We start from the raw sequence: 14,277 nt of genomic DNA, 5'->3' as shown, positions 1-14,277 counted from the left end.
TACTCTGCCGCAATGAATATGAACAGCAACAGTAATAATTCGCAGAGAGGACCTGGGTGGGTTTTCTGTGAAGCTGGCAGGATCCTGCGGCCCCATCTGGGGCTGCTCTTCTGCTGTTGCTTTTTCACCTCTTTTGGGAGACACTTGGCTCCAGGATCCCAAACAACACACTCTCCCTGAAGCTGCTCAGTTCATTCCCCCCCTCAATTTTTTTATTCATTTTATTACACAAATAAATAACACAAACAGAAAAACAAACAATACAAACAGATTATTCTCTCATCCTTATTTTTCTAAACATTGTTAGGTGGGCTTCCACAAGTCTCACCTATCTGAATTTCATTTTACTTCATCTTTAGCAGTTTACATATATCATAGTTTCTAACCAACTTTTTTTTAAAAAACACACTTAAATTAACTTCACATTTTATCACTTACAAATAACACTGTTTTAAAATACACTATCTTCTACTTCTAACCCTACAGCCTATATCCACTTCCAGAATTATTCTGAGATTTAAATATTAACATATTTTTTCAAATATTCCTTAAACTTCTTCTAATCTTCTTCCACCATCTCTTCTCTCTCGTCTCGGAGTCTCCCGGTCAGTTCGGCAAGTTCCATACAGTCCATCATCTTCATCTGCCCTGCTTCGATAGTTGGTAAATCTTGTTTCTTCCCATTCTTTGCTAGCAATATTCTCGCAGCTGTTGTGGCAGACAGAAAATGAAGCCGCTCAGTTCAGGCATCAGCTGTCAGTTCAGGCATCCCACCAAATGGGAGGGCTTCGAAAGAGGATTTGGGGAGGAGGAGGAGGAGAGGGCTATGGATGGCTCTGAGCCAGGATGAAGGCAGCCCTGCTTCTGAATACCGCAGGAGAGTTGCTCTTGCGCTCAAATTCCGCTTACGGGTTTCCGATTGGGGCATCTGGTTGGCCCAGTGGACAGAACTGGAAAGGCCATGGGCCAGATCTTGCGGGGCTTGTCTTATGGTCCCTTTGGCTTGCAATGCTGGCTGCAACCAGCAAAAGGAAGCCCTGGCGCATCTGGGACTGGGAATAATTGGGTTCACTCTTCCCACCTTGGATCAAATCTATGCTGCCAGGTGCCATAAGAAAGCGGCAGAGATAGCGCAGGGTAGTGCGCACCCCGGAAATGATCTCTTTCAGCTTCTGCCTTCTGGAAGAAGGTATAGGGTTATAAAGGCCAGGACTAGCCGCCTGAGAAACAGTTTCTATGCAGATGCAATTCTGGTTCTAAACGCAGCATAAGGGGTCTCTATAGTATAGTGTATTTTAAAATGGGGTTTCAGAGTTTTTAGGGGTTTTTGAATGTCTTATGTAGTTTTGTAGTAGTTTTATGTAGTTTTGTAGTAGTTTTATGTAGTTTTTCAATTTCATTGTTCTGTATGGGACAATGACAATAAAGATATCGTATATCGTAAAAGTGCACAGCACTTTAAAACCCAGGAATTTTTATTTTGGTCACCTCTGCTGCAGCTAACTACTGAGCACCCTGTTACAAGCACCCCAGACTGGGATGAATTCTGGATGTGTTTTGCAATCCCAGGAGATTTGTATGTACTTGGTCACTTTATTCCTAGAATCATAAAAATGTAGAGTTGGAGGCAACCGGGGGGGGGGGCATCTGGTCCACCCCCTGCAATTCAGGATTCACATCCAGACCCACAAATACAGTATATAAAATTTATTTATCACCAGCCCTTCGGCCCAAGGTCCCAGGGCGAGCTATGACATTAAAACACAATATTAAAAATAGTTTGCACCTTCCCGTCCCCAGAGAATCTGAATAACTGAAGATAAAATAAGTATCAGAGTCTGGATTTAAAATCCAATGGTCAAATCACACCTCAAAGCTGACAGTAATGTCACTGAGAAACCTGTTGCAGAAGAAGAAAAAATGGAGATGTGGTGATGAAAGATCACCACATTTCCATTTTTCTTCTTCTGGGGGTTGGGAAATAGTGTTCCTCTTGACTGCCTGCTACCATGCAGCTGTTAAATGCACAGGAAACCTCTCAGGGAAATGATGCTGCAAACTTATTTTTACAATGCTATGAGGGGCGTACCGAAATATTTCCAAAACACCTGCTTGTGTGGCTCCAAGGATGGCATAATCACCTTGGAGGGCCTCTTTTGAAGCTGTGTCTCTTCATCCTTCAGAGGCAAACTGGGTTCCTCTCTGCTTTATATGCCTGAGGGTCTCTTCACTTCATTGTGGATCTGATTATTGGGTTTTTTTATTTTTATTAAAATGGAAAGCGTAATGCTGGCGGTCAGCAAAAGAGGTTTAAAGACTCTCTCAAGGCAAATCTTTAAAAATGCAGTATAAACACCAACAATTGGGAAACACCGGCCTGCAAGCCCTCCGATTGGAGAACAGCCTTGATCAAAGGTGTCATGGGCTTTGAAGACACTCGAACTCAGGACGCAAGGGAGAAACGTGCTAAGAGGAAGGAACGCTTGGCAAACCCTCACCAGGATCAACTCCCTCCTGGAAACCAATGTCTCCACCGTGGAAAGACATGTGGGTCCAGAATTGGCCTCCACAGTCACTTACGGACTCACTGCTATAGCCGTGTTTATGGAAGACAATCTTACTCGGCTAGGAGGGATCGCCAAAGAAAAAGAAGAATAATTTGATGTTTTATCTTGTGATTTTATCTTGTGAACCGCCCTGAGACCTGCGGGCATAGGGCAGTATACAAATTTAATAATTTAATAAGTAGGCACTGGGAACAATGCTACCACCACTACCACTACCACTAATAATAATAATAATAATAATAATAATAATAATAATAATAATATACCACCCTTCACCACAGGATCTCAGGGTGAGCCTTTCTGCCCACCAACCACCAGCTGCTCGCCCAAGCCAGATCTGGCGCTGGCTCATCCTGGTACTTCTCAAGTCAGCCAAGGCCATTGCCTGGACAGAGGAATTGCCTTGGCAAGCTTGCTGTCTCTTCGCCGGCACATGACAGGTCACAGCTTGGGAGCCCAGGCGGCTGCAGGCCAAGCAGGGAAAGTCAATATTAGCACTCAGTGACTCCTGGGATGGTCCACGTGGAAGGAGGAAGGTCAGGAGAGGTGCACTCGAATGCTCCTTGGACCTGGCTGTGGTTGAGCCTCCCTCCCTGGGCGCTTTCATGGGCACTAGAAGGGGCTGCCTGCCTGGGCCTGCACCACATGCTGAGGGTCCAGGAGTCTGGAGAAGCAGCTGGCAGAGCCATGGATCTAGAATGCAGGGGATCTAGAATCATCGACTTGCAGAGGGTCATCTAGAGCAGTGTTTCCCAACCTTGGGTCTCCAGCTGTTTTTGGACTACAACTCCCATCATCCCTAACTAGCAGGATCAGTGGTCAGGGATGATGGGAATTGTAGTCCAGAAACAGCTGGAGACCCAAGGTTGGGAAACCCTGATCTAGAGGGCTATCCCATGGAGGATGGAGCAAGTTTGTTTTCCTCCTGCTCCGGAGGGTTAGGACTTGAACCCGTGGCTTCAAGTTACAAGGAAGGAGATTCCAATTAAACATCAGGAAGAACTTTCTGACAGCAGGAGCTGTTTGCCAGTGGAACAGACTCCCACAAGAGGTGGTGGGCTCTCCTTCCTCGGAGGTATTTAAGCAAAGGCTGGATGACCATCTGTCCGGGATGCTTTAGCTGAGATCCCTGCATTGCAGGGGTTGGACTGGATGACCCTGGGGGTTCCCTTCTTGCGACTGGTGATTGGTGATGCTCGTTGTTGGACGCAAGGGCCCTTTCCCACGCAGCGTGCAATGGCTGGACTTCTTGGCGTGGGTCACTGTGAGCCCGGTGTCCTGAAAGGCCCCTTCGTTGTGGTTCATCATGACCTGGCAGAGAATGTTAGAGGGGTGGGGCGGGCAGAGGCACTGGCACAGAGATGCCCTTCCTCCCTCTTTGCCAGCTGGGGACTGGGCTCCGTTGGTGGCCTTTGGATCTCTGGCGCAGGCCAAAGGAAACCCAGTGCTGCAGCGTGGGATCAGGACTGGGAAGCCCCTTCCCCCTTAACCCAGGGGCAGGGTGAGCTGCGAGGTGAGTGAAAACCACTCAGGGTATGCTCAGAGGTTCCCTCTCCATAGTTAACTTTGTGGTGTACTGTTTAGGTATGTGTTTAGGTGCGACCATCTCGGGGCATTTGTGCACAAAATTGCACAAAATCTGCATGTGGCAATTGGTACAACAACAACAACAACAATTTATACCCCACCTGTCTGGCACAGTTTCCCCAGCCACTCTGGGCGGCTTCCAGCAAAATATTAAAATACAATAATTCATCAAATATCAATACCAGCCACCCTAGAAGCAGTGTGTGTGTGTGTGCGTGTGTTTGAAGGAAGATGAGTGATGGCAGCAAAACCCCAAAACCGTGCTGGTACATTGCCCACCCAAGCGCCTTCCCTGCGCCCCCCCCCCCCAATTCCAGGCTGGGGTCCCCAGCCAAGGAAACCAGCTGCTCTGCCTGTCCAGACCACCACCCAATTTCTAAAGAGAAAAGTGGGCATGCACATGCATAGAATGGTAGAGTTGGAAGGGCACCTCCAGGGGTCATCTAGTCCAACCCGCCGCAATGCAGGAATCTCAGCTAAAGATCTGCTTAAAAACCTTCCCTGCCCCCTGGCTGACCCTAAACTCGCCGGGACAGAAATCGCCCTCTGCCCATGTGCAGAGGCACCTCCGCTTTGCCAGAGGAACAGGAGAGGGTGCGGGGTTTGGAGGGACCTGGCTGAGCGGGGCGAGGCGGGGTCTCCAGGGGGCCCTGCCTCGGAAGGGCTCCCCAGGGGCGTCCCTCGAGGCCCCCCAGAGAGCGCCTGTGTCCACGGGAGGGAGTCCTCCGCTCCTCGGCGCGCGCGTCTCCGGGCACGGCTGCTGGCACGGAGCCTCGGCCGCTTCTGCCCGGCGGGGGTGGAGGCAGCGCGGGCAGGGCAGCGGCGGCGGCAGAGGACGGGCGCGCAGGAGCCGGGAGCGCCTTGCCGGGGAGAGCCGCCCACAAGCGCGCCGTCGAGGGCCATCCGCTCCGGGGACGCGGCTCGGACAGTGTCCGGGGCGCCGCAGCGCGCCGTGCGCCCCGTCGAGGCTGCTCGCCATGGACGGGCAGGCGGCGCTGTGCGGCGTCGAGGCGGACGAAGAGGCGTCGGGGGCGCCCCACTACGACTACAGCCGCATCGTGGGGCCGCTGCGCGAGCCCGCGGCCCCCGGCCAGAGGACGCGGCGCCCCGGCGGGCCGGCCAACGGCTGCGCCCCCATCTACGCGGGACACGAGACGGCGGCGCAGAGGTACAACGCTCGTCTCCTGCAGGCCGGTTACGAGCCGGAGAGGTGAGCGGCGCCGGATTCGGGGAAGCCCCGAGGGGGGGGGGTCGGGGTGAGAACTAGTCTCTCCTTCCCCACGCCTGGTTTCCAAAGGGTCGCTCCCCACTAACTCCGGTACCAATCGCGGTGCTTCTGAACTTCGGTTCTTGGCAAAAGGATCGTTTTAGTTTCGCAGGCGGAACTCAGACGGGCTGCGCACTTGCTTATTCTGCACCTGGGCGCCAGGTGCGCGTCCACACGCGCGCTCATCCCGGTTTTACCCCGCGAGGTGGGCTCGACTGGCGAGTGGGGCTCGACTGGCGAGTGGGGGCGACTGGCTCCGGGTTGCCCTTGGAGAGCACCAGCCACCCCCCCCCCCCCGTCGCTGCGCTTGCCGTGCCAGGAGAGACGCTCCCAGTTTGGGGCTTCTCTGCTCCTCGGAGGTTCCTGGCTGGCCCCACAGCCTTGAGTGGCAGAGGTTAGGCGGGGATCGACTGGTGGACCTCTGGGTGACCCAAGGTAGATCAGCTAGGGTTTCTGACTTCCAGTGGCTCAAAACCATTTGACTGTGCCACAGGGGGTATATTTTTAGTGGTTGTACATTGGTTTTAATTGGCGTTAATATTGTAATTTTTGAGTTTAGCCACCCTGGGACATCCTGGGAAAGGGGAATGTAAGGAACTGAATTAATAACAATAACAATAGTAGCAACAAGCTGGCTCTTTTGCCTCCCTATGTTAACCAACTGAAATGAATAAAGTTTGGCGGTGTGTGTTGAAAGGGACCCCCTTAGGTCATCTAGTCCAACCCCCTGCAATGCAGGAGTCTCAACTAGATCATCCAGGACAGATGGCCACCCAACCTCTGCTTAAAAACCTCCAAGGAAGGAGAGCCCACAGCCTCCTGGGGGAGACCGTTCCACTGCCAAACAGCTCTTAGCACTGGAAAGTCTGTTCCGTATGTTGAGTCGGAATCGCATTTCCTGTCCTTTGAATCCACTGGTTCAGATCCTTCCGACTGGAGCAGAAGAAAACAAGTTTGCTCCATCCTGCAGTCTCACCTCTATATCTTCCCTTCTCCAGGCCCAACCCCAAGTGTGAGCTCCCTTCGGTCCTGGCCCTCAGAACAAATCCCTGGGCTTAGAGAGCTTTCAATGTCTTTGGTTCAAAAAGAAACAGAGTAAATGCTGCTGCAGACCTGGAATCTTCCACTGGCTCCCAAAATGTTCCTGGAAGCCTCCTGGAGGTACCCAAGACCTCCAGGAGGCCTTGAAGACATTTGCAACACCCCCCTCCACCGCCCAGCCAAGTCAAGAGGTGACCTGGGGGCACCCAGAACCCTGGGCAGGATCCTGAGACACCCCCCTGCCTTGCACAAAGGCAGAGCTCTGCCCACCCAGCTCAGTATTTTCGGCATCTGCCTCTCATGGTCCCTAAATGTTGCAGGACTTCAACTCCGTCACCCCAGCATGGCCTGTGGTCAGGGGTGCCAGAACATCTGGGGACTCAAAGTTGAGAAAGGCTCTTCTCCACTCGCTGTCGACAGCAGCTGTCTAGAATTTCAGGCAGGGGCCATAGCCAGCCCTGCCTGGAGACAGCAGCACTATTAGGGCTTGAACCCAGGTCTGTCTCAGTGCAAAGGAAAGGGACCCCTGACCTCCAGGGCCCCTGCCCAGTATCTTTGTGATGGCCCCCGGTCCCTGCTTCTCGCTTGCACAGCCAGCTCTGTAGGCTCCAGACATGCCAGTTTTTGAAGGCTGCCCCATTTCTTGTCCCCTGATTCACCTGGGACACAACTGCAGGGGGAAGTCTTCATTGTGCAAAAGTCCTGTTGAAATGACCTGTGGCCTGACCCAGCAGAGGCCTTCTTGTGGGCTGGCACATGCACACAGAGCAAGGTAGGCCACTGTTATTCCCAACGGAAGGTGAGCTGCCTGCAGCAGCTACACAGGTGTGTGTGTGTGTGTGTGTGTGTGTGTCCCCGGCTGAAACGGGAATCATCATGGAAGGGAAAGCTCTCCATGTGGCGTGTTGTGTGTGTTGGTCCCTGTGAGCGCATCTGGGCCATAGTAATAAAAATTATGTTTATCGATATCCTGTGTTTTCCCCAGACCAGGAACGAAGGCAGCCTGCACAAATGCAGCCCAGGACCCTCGTAGCTACGGGACCGCCTCTCCTGGTATGCCCCGCGGAGGACCTTAAGGTCCACAAATGACAACACTCTGGAGGTCCCAAGTCGCAAGGTGGTTAGATTGGTCTCAACTACGGCCAGGGCCTTTTCAGCACTGGCCCCGACTTGGTGGAACGCTCTGTCACAGGAGACCAGGGCCCTGCGGGACTTGACATCTTTCCGCAGGGCCTGCAAGACAGAGCTGTTCCGCCTCGCCTTTGGTTTGGACTCAGCCTGACCCTTATGTTTCCCTCAACTTATGGTTTTGATTTATCAGCTACTTTAAAATGAGGCTGCATTTTAAATTGCATTCTAGCCTGTATTTTAAATTGGTCCCCCCCCATTATGTTTTTACTGTGATTTATTGGTGTTAGCCACCCTGAGCCCAGCTCTGGCCGGGGAGAGTGGGGTATAAATAAAATTTATTATTATTATTATTATTATTATTATTATTATTATAAATCAAAACAACACAGATCAAATGGGGAAGGCTAAAATTGTAATTTGAAATACAGTGGTATCTCGGTTTACAAACTCAGTCTGTTCCAGAAGTCTGTTCTTAAACCAAAACTATTCTTAAACCGGTGCGCTTTCCCTAATGAGGCCTCCTGCTGCCGCTGCCCTTCCACCATTCGGATTCCGTTTGTAGACCAAGGCAAAGTTCTCAGACTGCGACACTACATCCGGTTTTGTGGAGTTCGTAAACCGAATCGTTCGTAAACAGGACTGTTCTTAATCTGAGGTACCACTATAGATGCAATTAAACTATAATAGGATTCAAACAATAAAAAAACAGGTTGCTGACAGGAGAGAGGCCTCGTCCCGAAGAGGTCAAGAGGGCGCTTGAGGGGTAAGGTGACCTCACAGGTAAACTGGTCCCCAGCTGGGATGATGCCAAAGAGCAAATCACTGATCCAACCCATTTACTAAAAGGCCACCTGGTTCACCAGGAGGCTAATAATAATAATAATAATAATAATAATAATAATAATAATAATAAATTTTATTTATACCCCACCCTCCCCAGCCAAGACCAGGCTCAGGGCGGCTAACAAGCAATAATATAAACAAGTTGAATGAATACAACTTTAAAACAAGATTAAAATATGACATTAAAACATTAAAATGCAGCCAGATCACAGGAGGAGAAAGGAAAAAGAAAGAGGGGGAGGGAATCAAATTGGCTCCAAGCCAAAGGCCAGGCGGAACAACTCTGTCTTACAGGCCCTGCGGAAAGAATTCAGATGCCGCAGGGCCCTGGTCTCATGAGACAGAGCGTTCCACCAAGCCGGAGCCATCACTGAAAAGGCCCTGGCTCTGGTTGAGACTAATCTGACTTCCTTAGGGCCCGGGACCTCTGGGGTGTTGCTATTTATGGACCTTAAGGTCCTCCGTGGGGCATACCGGGAGAGGAGTCCCGTAGGTACGAGGGTCCTAGGCTGTGGCTTAAGAGAGCGCTGGCATAGACAGTGTGGTGGCACCAAAGGGAGAAGGCATAGAGGCCTGGGCTGCAGGAGGAATCTGAGCCCCTTTCCAGGGGTGAGGATCCCCACAGAAGGGTGGGGGCCCAAGCTCCTCAGGAACTGGGAATGACCCCAAAGGGGCTGGGGGTTGAGGCTCTGGAGCTGAGGTTCCATGGCGAATCCGAAGGCTGCCTAAGCTGGGTGGGTGATGATTATGATTTAATTTTCCCCGCAAGTGGCGCTTGAGTCTCCATCTGCTCAGCAGAGACCCTGGGTGACCCCGGGGTGGGAGCTCTTTTCGGACGGCTTCTCGGGGGCTAGTTATCTGCCTTTGGCCTAAAGTGTCTGAGCTCTTACGTAATGACTTTTAAAGGCTTAATATGAATTTGGCAGGTGCTCATCTGATCTGCGTAGCATCTGCTGGCGGTGGGGAGGGGGCGGGCGTTGGCCCAGGGCCATCTCACCCGGGTCTGGATGGGGTTTTGCTGGCAGCACTTCTGTGCCGTAAACTCGTGGAAGGCAGGGAGCCCCCTTGGGTCAAGTCCAGCTGAGCTGCCTGAATGATGGGTGCCCAGGGGCTTTCCAGAGCTCAGGAGGACCCGAAAGGGATGCGTGAGACCCAGCCTGTCCCCATCCTGCCACTGCTGCAGAGAGTAGGACTATGAGAAGAGCCTGGCTGCCGGATCCAGCCAGTGGCTCAACACAGTTCTCACAGTAGCCAGCCCGATGTCTCTACTGGGAAACCTGCAATTGGCACCTGAGCAGAAAAGCACTATCCTACCATTTCCAGCAGCTGTTATTCAGGTGCATTGCTGCCTCTTCACTGCGGAGGCAGAGTGTGGGCGTCATGGTGAGGAGCCATCCAGAGACCCTCTCCCCCCTTGAAAGAGGGGGGGCCTCTCTTCCAGCTGCCCTGCCTGGTCAAACCTGCTTTGCAGGGTTCCTGAGCCCCACAAAGCACAGAGAATAGCGGGGTGGGAGCAGGAGAATCGACTCCAGCCGTCTACAGCGCTCTGAGGTCCTCAGCTATTGTCTGTCGAAAGGTAGCTGAGGAGGAAAGCAGCTCATCTGGGCTGGCCTTGGGCTTGACCCTTCGAGGGCAGACAAGTGGATTGGGCCCCAATGTAGGAACACCGCTAGCGCTTCAGGGCTTCAGGGTCTGCTCCTAGCCCTGCCATGGAGAACTGAACCTGGGACCGTCTGCAATATTATTATTATTATTATTATTATTATTATTATTATTATTATTATTATTTAAAGATCACAGGGTGGTTCAATCCTGAGATAGCCTTCAGTATACACAGCAATCCTCAGATAGCAGCAAACAGCTCTTCCTCAAGTTCTTTGCAGGACTGAACTGGGGGGGTTTTGGGAGGGAAAGGTGGGGGGGCGCTCTCCAGCAGTCCCTCCTGCCTTTGACAATGGAAAACTAGGAAGGCGACCAGGGGATGGAGTCCACCAGCACCTGCAAGGATTATCTTATCTATTCTCCATGAGGTCTGGTGACATGCCCAGCCCCAAAAGCATTCTAAGCAAGAATTTCCTTGTCCCATTTTTGGGCACTTAAGGTGCCAAATGCACAGCGCACTTCAGTAACTTTGTAAAAAGCCCGGAATTTATTTGGAGCCGCGCAAATCGGTGAGGTCCAGTTCCTGGATGTCAGACGCTGCAATGCTAACAAGGTCTGTTTCTGAGTAGATCAACAGGAGCCTAGAGCTGCATTAAGTGGGGAGGCAGACAGAGAATATCTACTGCCCAGCGGAAGACTGTGAGGTGCACATGGACTTGCCAACGCACACAAACGCATGCTTCTTCTGGCTCTGCTTTCCGCACACGTTAAGAGAACCAGGGCAGGACACTGGCTTCTGCGGACCCCTCCGGAAACGCTGCCTACCTTTTTCTGGTGCACCCTTGCCCCGCAAAGCTGCTCCTGGCTATTTCTGCCGCAGGATAGAGGAGTGACGTTGGAGACCTTAATCTCCGAGGCAGCAAATGCTGCTAATTGTGGCCGGGCTGCGATGGGCTGAGCAGAGCCAGCAGGGAAGAGGCCTATCCAGGGTGGCCCCAGCTGCTGCTCCCCTGGGCAAAGGTGGGGCGCCTCCCTCTCCCCATGCCCCCAGACCTCTGGGCTGCTTGGAGGGCTTCCGTTTCCTGCCCATAGACTGCCTGTGGCTCATACCAAGAACTAACTTAGTTGGTCTTTAAGGTGCTACTGGAAGGAATTTATTTATTTTATTTATTGTAAGATTACTTTTTCTTTACTTTTTCCATTTTCCTTTTTACGTATGCTTTTTCTGTTTGTTTTTTTCTGTATGTTATTTTGCTAATAGTAATAAAAAAAGAATGGGACGCGGGTGGCACTGTGGGTTAAACCACTGAGCCTAGGGCTTGCCGATCAGAAGGTCGGCGGTTCGAATCCCCGCAATGACGGGGTGAGCTCCTGTTGCTTGATCCCTGTTCCTGCCAACCTAGCAGTTCGAAAGCACATCAAAGTGCAAGCAGATAAATAGGTACCACTCCGGCGGGAAGGTAAACGGCGTTCCCGTGCACTGCTCTGGTTCGCCAGAAGCGGCTTAATCATGCTGGCCACATGACCCGGAAGCTGTATGCCGGCTCCCTCGGCCAGTAAAGCGAGATGAGTGCTGCAACCCCAGAGTCGGTCAAGACTGGACCGAATGGTCAGGGGTCCCTTTACCTTTACCTTATTGTATAACTACATTAGTATATAAATCTTAGATTTCTAAACAATTTCACTATATATAAGATAAGATCTATATCAGTCAAAGAACATTACAAAGCATATGTAAAAAGGAAAATAGAAAAAGAAAAGAAAAAGTATTGTAAGATTACTTTTTCTTTTCTTTTTCTATTTTCCTTTTTACATATGCTTTTTCTGTTTATTTTTTCTGCATGTTTTTTGCTAATAGTAATAAAAAAAGAATAGGGTGGTCCTTGGAGATCAGGGAGTGTCTCGCCTCCCTTCTCCCAATCTGGACCAGATAGCTTCCAATCCCTTTCAGATCCCAAGCAGTTTGCCCCCCAAAGTGGTGTCCCGTCAGGACTTGGGGCCCCACAGAGATCAGGTCAAAGGAGGGAACTAGTGGGATGAGCAGCCAGGTTGCCTCCATAGTAAGAGGTCACCAAGAGCTTAGCTGCGATCCCTGCATTGCAGGGGGTTGGACTAGATGACCCCTGGGGCTCCCTCTACGTTTCTGTGAGCTGTGCTGCAAAGGTTTCCAGGTAGAACAGAAGCACCTTGAAGATTTGCCCACATTTCAGATTTCTCCGTTTTCCATCTGATACCCGTCTCAGAATTTGAACAGTTTGGACTAGATTCGGTCCAGCTTTCGGGGAAGGTGGGTGAGCTCAGAAACTGTCAAATGCCATCAAATGCCGCTCACTGCCTGTCAGCTGTCAGTCAAAAGCAATAATCCCAAACGCCACCTAGTGTTAAATAACAGTGTGTCCATTGCACACACATTTGGCAAATACCGTTTTTTTCACTCTATAAGATGCACCTGACCATAAGACGCACCTAGTTTTTAGAGGAGGAAAACAAGAAAAAAAATATTCTAAAAGAAACAGTGGATGTATGATTTTTGTGGCTCATGCTGTGGCCAAAGACATGTGATCTGATGGTGAATTTGGGGTGACCCAGTGCAAAAATCCTGAGGATCCATTTGGATCCATGCTTTGTAACCATGTTTTTGTGCCATTGCGGCCCCATGCAACAGCGGGTGCGTGATTTTTTTGGTGCAGGCTGAAGCCATGGACATGCTATGTGATCTGATGGTGAATTGGGGGTGACCCAGTGCAAAAATTCTGAGGATCCATGGGCTTTTACCTCCCCCCTCCCAGGCAGCCACAGCTAGCATCCCTTATTTCTCTCCCCGATCCCACCCATCAGCTGTTTCCTTTCAACACTCCCTTCCCTCTTGTTTGCCTTAGTGTCTTTTCCTTAGCTGGAGCAGTTTTTTGCTCCTCCTTTTCTTCTAATTTCTCTCCTTATTGCTTTAGTCTTCCTGTTTCCCCCCTTTGCAAGTTTGCTGTCTTTACCTCCCCCCTCCCAGGCAGCCTCCTTTATCTCTAGCGTCCCTTATCTCTCTCCCTGATGGGCAAACGATCAGCGGCTTTGTTTCAACACCCACTTCCCTCTTAAAAAAAAGAAAAGAAAAGCACAATCTGCTTTTTGCTCCTGGGCAATTCGGCTCCAGGGACCACGCATTCACTCCATAAGACGCACAGACATTTCCCCTTACTTTTTAGGAAGAAAAAAGTGTGTCTTATGGAGTGAAAAACACGGTATTTGGCAAACGAAATCAATGAAGCATTTGAGAGAGGAGGCCTCGTGGTAATGGGCACATAGAATGGCTCCCCCAGGAGGCAGCAATGGGCTATAAAACAGGATTAGGCCCATTCACGGAGGGGAGGGATATCAGTGGCTTCTGGCCAGAATGGCTCTGCTCTGACCTCTGAGGTCAGAGGCAGCGGTGCTTCTGAATGCCAGTTGTGGGAAGCTGCAGGAGGGGAGAGTGTGGCCCTTGTGCTCAGATCCTGCTTTTCCACCATAGGCATCTGGCTGGCCCCTAAGTGATCCAGCAGCCTCTTCTCAAGCGGGTGCCAGGGAACGAGGGCCAGCTAGCTGGCTGGCAGGCTTACCCGCCTCTGCTGCCGCCAGAGAGGCTTCCTTCTCTGGCACGAAAACAAGGCTAGCTGCCATGGGGCTGTTTTCCTGCTTGCCTCTCCTGGGGCATAATTAACTGTGCCAGGCTGCTCTGGGCACTGGGGAGCTGCCGGCCTGCAGCTGTACACAAGCCTCAGCCGCGGGCGCAGCCTGGCAGGGGAGCCGTACAGGGAAACTCTCTTTCTGCTCCTGCAGTGTGAGAGGAGGGCTGAAGAAGCTGATCAGGCAAAAGGGCTTTCATCTAGCCCAGCACCCTGGGAAATCTGTATGCAAGATTTGAGCATAATAATAATAATAATAATAATAATAATTTATTTATATCCCACCCTCCCCAGCCAAAGCTGGGCTCAGAGTGGCTAACAACAGTAAAGTAATACAGCATTCTAAAATCAAATTGTTATAAAATCAGCTCAAATCAAATCAATGGCAACCATTGGGCTAGATTTCTATGAGGATTGCCAAAGGAGGTGCCTTGGCCAAAGGCCGGGTGGAACAGCTCTGTCTTGCAGGCCCTGTGGAAAGATGTCAAGTCCTGCAGGCCCCCAGTCTCTTGTGACAGAGCGTTCCACCAGATCGGGGCCACCGCCAAAAAAGCCCTGGCTCTGGTGGAGGCCAGCCTAACCT

The 14,277-nt window shown here is 51.1% G+C and overlaps 2 protein-coding genes and 1 long non-coding RNA gene across 6 annotated transcripts in view; 2 read left to right on the top strand and 1 right to left on the bottom strand.

The window, feature by feature from the left end:
- LOC309352055 overlaps positions 1-14,277 on the top strand; it is a 266,510-nt gene that overhangs the window by 139,903 nt on the left and 112,330 nt on the right. The gene's annotated exons all lie outside the window — the stretch shown is intronic.
- LOC309351849 (uncharacterized protein) overlaps positions 1-14,277 on the bottom strand; it is a 156,740-nt gene that overhangs the window by 51,397 nt on the left and 91,066 nt on the right. The window lies entirely within an intron of this gene.
- The window catches only part of IMPDH1 (inosine monophosphate dehydrogenase 1), a 63,166-nt gene continuing 54,138 nt past the window's right edge, over positions 5,250-14,277 (top strand). The window contains exon 1 of one of the 4 annotated variants that reach the window (XM_081879886.1): positions 5,250-5,364. The gene's annotated coding sequence lies outside the window, so the exon portion shown is untranslated. The remainder of the gene's footprint in view (positions 5,365-14,277) is intronic. The other 3 variants (XM_081879887.1, XM_081879888.1, XM_081879889.1) reach the window with 3 other exon arrangements.

Source organism: Podarcis erhardii (assembly GCF_964252035.2).
Source record: "Podarcis erhardii genome assembly, chromosome: 10".
NCBI lineage: Eukaryota > Metazoa > Chordata > Lepidosauria > Squamata > Lacertidae > Podarcis > Podarcis erhardii.
Note: the sequence above shows the minus strand (reverse complement) of the source record. Positions and strands in the feature narration are given on the sequence as shown.